Genomic DNA, 9,824 nt, shown 5'->3' on the forward strand with positions numbered 1-9,824 from the left:
TTTGCTTTCCCTTTCATGTTACAAATTGAATTGAATTAATAACCACTTGAATTAATGCAAACCTGGAGCCACACAGCTTAGGGTCATAGTCAGGCTTCCTTAGGCAAGATCCTGAGCTTTTCCTCAGCTGCACATTGAGGATAACCATATATACCCAACCTCATACGACTGTTGCAAAAAGTGAATCTGGCAATGCATGAAAAGTGTTTATGATAGTACTGACATAATAAAGGTTGCATAACTATCAGCTGGAGTTGTGATATTATAAAATAGCTTACTCTCATTGCAATTCAAATTTGAAAAATATCATATAATGGCATTTTTATTTTGTAGAAAAAGGGCCTATCTGAATGTCCTGGACATACCACTCTAAGGGCCTTGCACGCTTATGACCCTCTCTAAAGGAAAGAAAAAACAAAATTCTCTTATACCTGATCAGCATATTTTATCCAATTTGAACATGGCTTTCTGATCTCAGCTGATTGGACCAGGTATCGAACCACCTATAGGCCAGTCAGCAACCATTGAGATAGCTGCTTTGGCAAAAGAGCTCTGCCAATAGGGTACCAGCTGACCAAGGAGATCCTCCCTTGGGGTGAGACCAGGAATCTGCAGACGGGCTCAACAGGCACTTCAGTGGGCAAAATGTCTGCACAGGGCAGGAGGAGAAGATGCAACAGCTTTAGGCCAAGATTTACAATTTCTGGATAGATAATCTCAAAAGTCCCTGTCAGCTTTGACAACCACTGACACATCCAGCCTAGAATCCCAAATTCTTCTCTGCCTTTCCCCCGAGTCTGAAGCTCAGCATGCTGAGGCCTGAGGCTTGGCTGTCTTGGGTCAGAAGACCCAGCCACACTAAACCCTGCTGCCATGATCTCTACAGGGCCTGCTCTTTAGAGTTCATCAGTGGAGGACAGGAAAGGCAGGATGGGCCCCACACAGTTAGCTGCCATCAAAGCAATCTCCACACTGTCTGCAGATCTTCTGTTGGGCCAGGGCCCAGGAGGTAGCTGCTGGTGGACACTTCTAATGCAGCTGGGATTGGCAAGCATAGCCTTGCAATGTTTCTAAAGGAAGCTGAGGTGGGAGAACTAGGTGATGAAGAAAAAGAGGCAGAGAACCTCAGTACTGCAAAAAGTACATCCTAGGCAGTACAGCAAAAAAGATGGAGATGGTTGGAGAAAACTCAGCTTTTCATAATTCACATTGGTCATTTCAATCTTTGATTTGAACAATTAAGATCATTTTCAACCTTATGTAAGGTGACCTTAATCACTCAAATATCCCACTTTCTAACTAGATTGCTGCCTTAAAGCCCTTCCTTAAAGAAAATCTGCTGCCACCATTGTACATAGACTAGTTTTTCCAGCTAAATCACTGGATTAATTAAACAGAGCCCCTACACAGGCTTGGGAATCCTCTGTGACGTTTTCCTCACCCACAGCCAGTGTGCATAGATTAGTGAATTCAAGAGCTGGGTGGCAGGTCCAAAGGCTATTTGTTCTCTTCCTGCCAAAGACTGAGGTCTGTGTGATCAATCCTAAAGGTTTGCAGGGAGTAAGATACCTAACCATTTCTGGAATAAAATCAGGACAGAAATTATTATTCTGATAACCCAGAATCAACAGGTTGCTGTTTGTGAGCACAGCCTTCTCCAGGGCTTACTACAGAGTGTTAGGACATTCTGGGACCCAGTGTATATGCTCAGAATTGTCCAGATTCTTTCTGGATAATTCTCTATGGGGGCCTTTTAAACCCATGCCAAGTCCTTTACTTTTTATTCATTAGGGAGTCAGTTAACAAATATTTGCTGAGTGTTTACTGAAGGTTTTCAGGCTATGAATTCATAAGGTCAGAGCTGTCTTTTAAGAAGATTGATCTGTCAATAATTTGCCTGGTCAGCTGACATCAAGGGGAGTGGTTTGGGGTTATTACAGCAGGTCAGTTAGGTCATTGGAAAGCCTGAATAAGAATGGTGACGGGAAAGAGCAAACAATGGGATGGTGTAAGAATCCAAATTATTAAGCAAGGAGAGTAGGGTGGCTTTAGAACTGACAACCATGAGTCAAATTCAAGCACCAGCACTTATCCCAGCCAGTGACTTAATCTTCCAAGTTTCAACTTTCTTATCTGTAAAACAGGAATAATAAAACCCACTGATAGATAGATAGATACATAGATAAACAGACAGATAGACATACAGTCTTGCAGAAAGTAACTATATGTATTGGATTACTAAGTGTTCACCAAAACCCATTTCCCCTTCTCAATGGGCAGACAGTTGAAGTTAGATGTCACCACATGATGGAGTTCCAGCCAATAAACTGAGTGGAATTGATATGTGCCACTTCCAGGACTGGTCTTTTCAGATTTTCCATTGACGATCCTCCATAACCTTTTCCTATTTGCTAGCTTGATATAGAGAACTCCAAGGACCCAGAAGAGGACACATCCATGAGATACACGAAGCTCAAGTCCTTGGGTGACCATGGGAAGACCACCTACCAGTTGGGAATACCTGTTTGAAACTTCACATGTGTAAGAAACGAATTTCTATCATATAAAGCCACTAAGATTTGAGGCTTTACATCTATCTATCTACCCATCTATCGATCTATCCATCCATCCATTCATTCTTGCACAGAACCTGACTTAATAATCCCTCAATAAATAATCATTAAAACATATTTTAGCATTATGGGAAATACAAAGATATACAAGGTCTCAATTTAAGAAGACAAGACACATACATAGCAGCCACATACATGATGTAGACAACATAAGTTTTAAGTTTAAAAAGTTCAAAGTCCCCAGAAGTAGGGGGATCTGAGATGGCATCACATAGCACGTAGCCTTGAGCTTGTCATTGAAGAGTGGATATGAATTGTCTGGATATGGAGACACTACTCATTCATCAACACTTAAAAACATCAATACGAAATCCCCCATCACCCAGTATCCACCCCCATAGTCTGTAGAACACTTTGGCTCTTAATATTTCTCAATTGCTCATGTCTTCTGATTTCCAGAGTGATCTGGTTCCTAGTTTCCATGCAATGGCCTGCAATCATCTACAACTTCTGAAAACATTTAACATTTCTACTCCCCATTTCCAAAGGCTCTGGCAAGAAAGGAAGGATCTCCAGCTTCAGAATCTTTTATAACCTCTCCCATGGGTCCATCACAGCCTTGGGTCTGTGGCTTTAAGGAAATGGCTGGAAAATGAAACCATAACTGTATATTTATATTACTCTAGCATTTTGCCATTCTTGCAGCTGTTGATCAATTAATCCATTTTAATTACCATTTCCCTCTAGTTAAAGCTTGAGGCTGTATGAGCAAAGAATTGCATTTCGGAAATCAGAAGGCTGATCAATCCATTGTATTTTAATTATTACCATGTGAAGAAAGCTTGCAACATAAACTTACTGCTCATATTTTCCTCTCTCAAATAATGAATTATAGATGATATGATAGAAAATATGCTATTGTTTATAACTCACTTTTGCTTTCCATAATCAAAACTATTGCTCTTTAGTCTTTAAAAGCAGTTGGAGTGCCATAATAGAAACTACCTGTGTAACTTCCCGTTTTCAACTTTCCCTATAATGCTTAACATAGGCATTGCAATTCTCCAAGGTCAGAAATGCTCAATAGCTTTAATTAGCATAATTATCCCTGCTTATTAAACAAATGAGACCACATACTTAGGGTCAAGAAGAACAGAAAAATGAAACTACTCAGAATTTGGTATAAGAAATCATTTAAAACTCATTTAATCACAGTGTCAAGCTTGCATTTTGTAGAGAAAGTACTGACGGAGCTGTAGGATTTTGAAAGTACTTTCACCCCTGATCCCAAGACGCAAAATTTGGTTCTTAGAGCAAAGAAAATATTGGCAAGTATGTGCATTACAGTTATATAGAACCCCTCCCCCTCCCCCTTTTTTTTTTTTTTTTTTGGAGATGGAGTTTTGCTGTTGTTGCCCAGGCTGGAGTGCACTGGCACAATCTCAGCTCACTGCAACCTCTGCCTCCCAGGTTCAAGCGATTCTCCTGCCTCAGCCTCCCAAGTAGCTGGGATTACAAGTGCCCACCACCACACCCAGCTCATTTTTGTATTTTCAGTTGAGACAGGGTTTCACCGTGTTGGCCAGCTGGTCTCGAACTCCTGACCTCTGGTGATCCACCTGCCTTGGCCTCCCAAAGTGCTGGAATTACAGGCATAAGCCATCACGCCTGGCCCAGAAACCCCTTTAGTGCAATGTGGAAACGGCCTGCTCCTCAGAAACACTTAAGCAATAGTGCCTACAGTAACTGTAGGAATTAAAACTAGTATTGAGAACTAGTACTGACTGCAAGGAGTTGGCTGAAGAAAACTCAGAGAGGGCCTTGGAAGGAGTCTGCCTGAGTCTACATATGCTAACTGGCCAAAATCTAATTGGCTTCACAAAGAAATACAGAATAATGCCTTCAACAGAGGCGAGTAGTATTCTAGTAGTGTTTGCAGCATTGTGTTGCAACTTGAAAAGTACTTTGACTTCTTCCAAAGAACATCTTTGTGTTATTCACACATTCAGTAAATCATTTGCTAGATCAGCTATGTGCTAGGTATTATGTTGGAAGCTAATGATTTAATGCTGAACAAAAACCCAGATGGAAGGCTTGCCTTAATGGAGCTTTCAGTCTAGTAAAGGAACTTTATGCAAAATAGTCACAACTATCATAGCAATGATAATTATTATGAAGGAGAAGTGCATGGTGCCATAAGGGTATATCTCTCAGCCTTAGAAGCAGTACAGTTGCTTACACTAGAGATCACAAATGGGTTTCAACTCATATGCTAATTCCAATTGATTAATAATGTCTGCTTGGAGTACGGTGGTGAGAATGCTTCTGAGGTCATGCTAGAGGCTAGAGGGGAAGACTGTCTTGATTAATAATGTCTGGCATGGATGCAGAAGGGGGAAGCAGCCAGATGTGTGCCACGTATTTGACATGTATGGTACCCATCTAAAGCATGTAGGCATCTGGGAACAAAGTGAAGAGAAGCGTGGTTCCAACTGCATAGTCACCTAGTGGTAGCACACAAGATGTTTCTATAGGTCTTTTCTTCTGCTGCTTCTTCCCTCTACATCTTCTTACTGTCTGAGGACTAAGCATAACCTCTACAATAAACTGTCACAGACACGAAGGGAAATGGAACTCATCCCAGGTCTAGCATAATTATGATGATATCTGACTTGGTTAGCCTCTGACTGGGCCTAAGGAAGAAGCCAGGGGGTATATATATATATACACATATATATACACATATATATACACATATATATACATACATATACACATATATATACATATATACACACATATATACATATATACATATATATACATATATACATATATACACATACACACATATATACACATATACACATATATACACATATACACACATATACGCATATATACACATATACACATATATACATATACACATATATACATATATACATATATACATATATACATATATACACATATATACATATATACACACACACACACACACACACACATACATGTGACGGTTGATAAATGAAAGTCTCCATCCTGCATTAGAGCCTCCTTAAGCATCATACCCCCTGTCTAGAATACACTGCCCCTACACATATGTGCACACATGCACACACACACATACACGTGCATACACATCTGCACAAATCCCACTGTCACCCATTCTGGCCTAAAGCCCTCATCTTTTTTTTTTTTTTTTCGCCCAGGCTGGAGTGCAATAGCGTGATCTTGGCTCACTGTAACCTCCGCCTCCCGGGTTCAAGCGGTTCTCCTGCCTCAGCCTCCTGGGTAGCTGAGATTACAGGCCTGCGCCACCACACCCAGCTAATTTTTGTATTTTTAGTAGAAACAGGGTTTGATCATGTTGGTCAGGCTGGTCTCAAACTCCTGACCTCGTGATCCGCCCTCCTCAGCCTCCCAAAGTGCTGGGATTACAGGCCTGAGCCACTGCGCCTGGCCTCAGGCCTCATCTTAAGTCTCTCTTCAAAGAGATTTTCTCCACCAGGCCATCTAAAGTCAATGACTCCTCTCTGCCCCATTATTCTTTATCTCTGAAGCCCACTTGTGCCCTTCCTCCATATCCTTACATTTACCCCAAGCAGAAGATGTAGACACAGATACAGATGGATAGTTGATTACTGCCCAGCAATAACACACACTCATTACATATTTGGTAGATGAATGAGTGGGTAAATAAATAAAAGAATACACGAATGATTCTCTGGGAGGTTTCAAGAACAGAATAAGTTATTTGCCTTGGATGTTTTAGACCAGTAATGAGATCCCTAAACTTGATCTGAGGAGGAGCAATTTTTAGTTCTTCAGCCTGATGATTGCCAGTGGGGGTGAGGAGGGAGAGGGGGAGACAGGTAAGGGAGGGGCTGATGGGGCCATAAGAGATGTGACTGTGGGTCCCCCTCTTCTGAGGGAAAGGTCAAGGCATTGCTTAGAAATTAGCCAGAAAAGATACCAAGATCTCCTGGAGGGGCCAGTTTATCTGCCTAGAGCAATGTGGGTTTCTAAAGCTGATAGCTTCAGGGTCAGGTGAGAGATGGGGGAGGCAGGGTGTCTTACTCTTAATTCCTGATGCACTATTACCAGTGGATCTTTTCTCACTTCTCAGTTCTCCTTTTCTACCACTTTCTCTGGGGAATTGTTAATTCCTGGGGAGTAGTGTGAGGTTTGAGCCACTGAAGCCTGCACGGAAACACCCACTCATTTGCAAATTGGCAAACAGAGTCTCCCACAAAGTGGAAGAAGGCTTGATTCAGAGCTTTAAGGAAACAATGCAGTTCATTTAACATTTAATGAACTTAAAATAGAGTATTCTAAAAAATAAGTCAATAAAGCAGTTTTTTAATCTTTAATGCACGCTTGCTAGCATTATGTCCAAAGTATTATCTGTTACCTCAGTATGGGTTTACTGGTGTTGTTTATCAAATGACTCATTGCCTGTATGATTTCTAGGCTGTGAATGAAAATATTGAGTGGAATTTTGCAAATGGAAACGCTTTTGTTTCTGGCCGCAGCTTTCCCAAATCATTCAGGGCCTTCAAATAGAATAGGTACCTTCTATTGCTAGGCAATTCACAAAAGAAAGGTACAGGACAGACAAGCTCATCTTTTAGATAAGTCTGCCATAAAATTCCCCTTCTTGGGCTCACTCAAGGTCCTGTGAATGTTAAGATCTTCCATTCAGTTTATGTGTTTTTGAAGAAATAGCAAAATTCAGTGTGCTTCTCAGTGAAAGACTTTGCTTTTGCATTCCATCTCCCAGTGGCACCTCCTCCCCCTCCATCTTCCTGTGAGGGAGAGAGAGTGTTGGAAAGCAGAGAGGGGATGGGCTGGGGCATTGGTATGGGGGCAGGGGTACTTACCAGGAAAAATAGAAGCCTCCTGCCTTTTATCAGAGCAAGTATCAAATACCGTTTGGCCCAAGTACATTTTGTTCCATTCTGTTTCTTATGCAAATTAAACATCTAGAGACCAGCCTGCCACAAAAGTTAAATCTACTTCCCAATTTCATTCAGCTTGTCCTTGAAAGGAGTATCATGTACCTGATGGTTAGCTGGATTCCCACCCTAAGAAATTGTAGGCGACATCTCTTTCTCTGTCCCAGGATCTTATCGCTATCAGACTTCTCTAGAAATCAAAAGCACTTGCTCTTTTGTTAAGGTGGGCTTCTAAAGAGAGAGATATTACCATTAGAAAACACCCAGAGTTCACATGAGAACGCCACTGACATGTCCTTCCAGCCTGAGGATACCAACCTCAGATGAACACACTTCAGGGCAGCGAGTCTTCATAGAGTGCTTACTGTATCCAGGCACTGTGCTAAGCAATTTATACGCCTTATTTCATTCTATCTTTGCAAAAGCCATAGGCAATGAGAAGCCCCATTTTACAGATTTGAACACTGTAGGCTTAGAAAGGTCAAGTTATGAACCCGAGATAACACCATTGGAAATGTGACAGCGCCATGACCTCTAATTTCAGAACCTGTGATCTTAGTTACATATGATGTAATCCAGGGCTGATGACAATAATGTGTGTTATCTAGGGGTGACCCACTCCTACTAGGCTTCCCTCTTTGGATTTCCCAAGTAGAGCTGAGCATAGACACAAAAGGCTTTCCTGGTCCCTTGCCCTGATCAGGGAAAATAAGCCATGTCTATGCTAGCAGACATATATCTCATTTAACAGTATGAGTAACACTGTGTCATAGATATTAGCATATCCTTTCAGGAGAGGAGGAAATTGAAACTCCCAGAAGCCAAGTAATCTGCCCAAGAACACACAGTTAGTAATGACTGAGGTGGACTTTAGATTCCAGGCAAACAGCAGAGTCCAACTGCCCAGGCTTCTCCTATCACATCTCGCAGCATCTTGCAAGCACCCATCAGACATTTCTGCTGGGAAAGAGGAAAGGTGTCTATATCCACTGCAGCCCTGTCCATGAGCGACCCCTGCCCTGCTAAGTCAGAGGTAAGATTACACTGTTGACCTGCTGACCTGCCTGGGCCAAAGTTGGTTGAAAAGAGATACATATCTGTAGAATCCTCTTGAAATGTGAACAAGTACTCCAACCCATGTAAAAAAGCAATACTGAGGCCGGATTTGGTGGCTCACACCTATAATCCCAGCACTTTGGGAGGCCGAGGCGGGTGGATCCCTTGAGCTCAGGAGTTCGAGACCAGCCTGGCCAACATGGTGAAACCCCATCTCTACTAAAAAAATACAAAAAATTAGCCAGGTGTGGTGGTGTGTGCCTGTAATCCCAGCTACTTGGGAGACTGAGCCAGGAGAATCGCTTGAACCCAGGAAGCAGAAGTTGCTGTGAACTGAGATCACACCACTGCACTTCAGCCTGGGCGACAGAGTGAGACTCAGTCTCAATTAAAAACAAAAAACAATACTGAATTGCCAGTGACGAATAATCGTTTATGTCACATCAGAAGGCTTTCCTTATGCAGTTGGGCTGTTGTACTCTTCTGTGGCTTGACTTACCTGCCAAGCATTCTGATCGTCCCTTTTTCCTCCTCTCCATCCCACAGTCCTATCTCTGTGCCCTCTCCTCCCCTAGTTCCTCAGGGAAAGAAGCCACATGAAGTGCATGCATCTTCCCAGGGCCTGATCCAGTATACCACAGGGGCTCAATAAATGCTTACTAAAAAAGAGGGGAAAAGAAACACAGAGAGTTAGTGCTAAGTCCCAGGAAAGAGGAACTCAGAAAATTCACACATATTTTCGAGATTCAAGTGTCTTTTTTCTGCTCAGGAATGAACTATGGAGAACAGTAGAAATATGCCAATGTCACTGTTCACAATAGCAAAGACTTGGAACCGACCCAAATGCCCATCAATGATAGACCAGATAAAGAAAATGTGACACATATACACCATGGAATACTATGCAGCCATAAAAAAGGATGAGTTCATGTCCTTTGCAGGGACGTGGATGAAGCTGGAAACCATCATTCTCAGCAAACTAACACAAGAACAGAAAACCAAACACCGCATGTTTTCACTCATAAGTGGGAGTTGAATAACGAGAACACATGGACACAAGGAGGGGAACATCACACACCAGGGCCTGTCGTGGGGTGGGGGGCTAGGGGAGGGATAGCATTAGGAGAAATACCTAATGTAGATGATGGGTTGACGGGTGCAGCAAACCACCATGGCACGTATATACCTATGTAACAAACCTGCACGTTCTGCACATGTACCCCACAACTTAAAG

The sequence above is a fragment of the Pongo pygmaeus genome, chromosome 8 (assembly GCF_028885625.2).
Source record: "Pongo pygmaeus isolate AG05252 chromosome 8, NHGRI_mPonPyg2-v2.0_pri, whole genome shotgun sequence".
Taxonomy (NCBI): domain Eukaryota; kingdom Metazoa; phylum Chordata; class Mammalia; order Primates; family Hominidae; genus Pongo; species Pongo pygmaeus.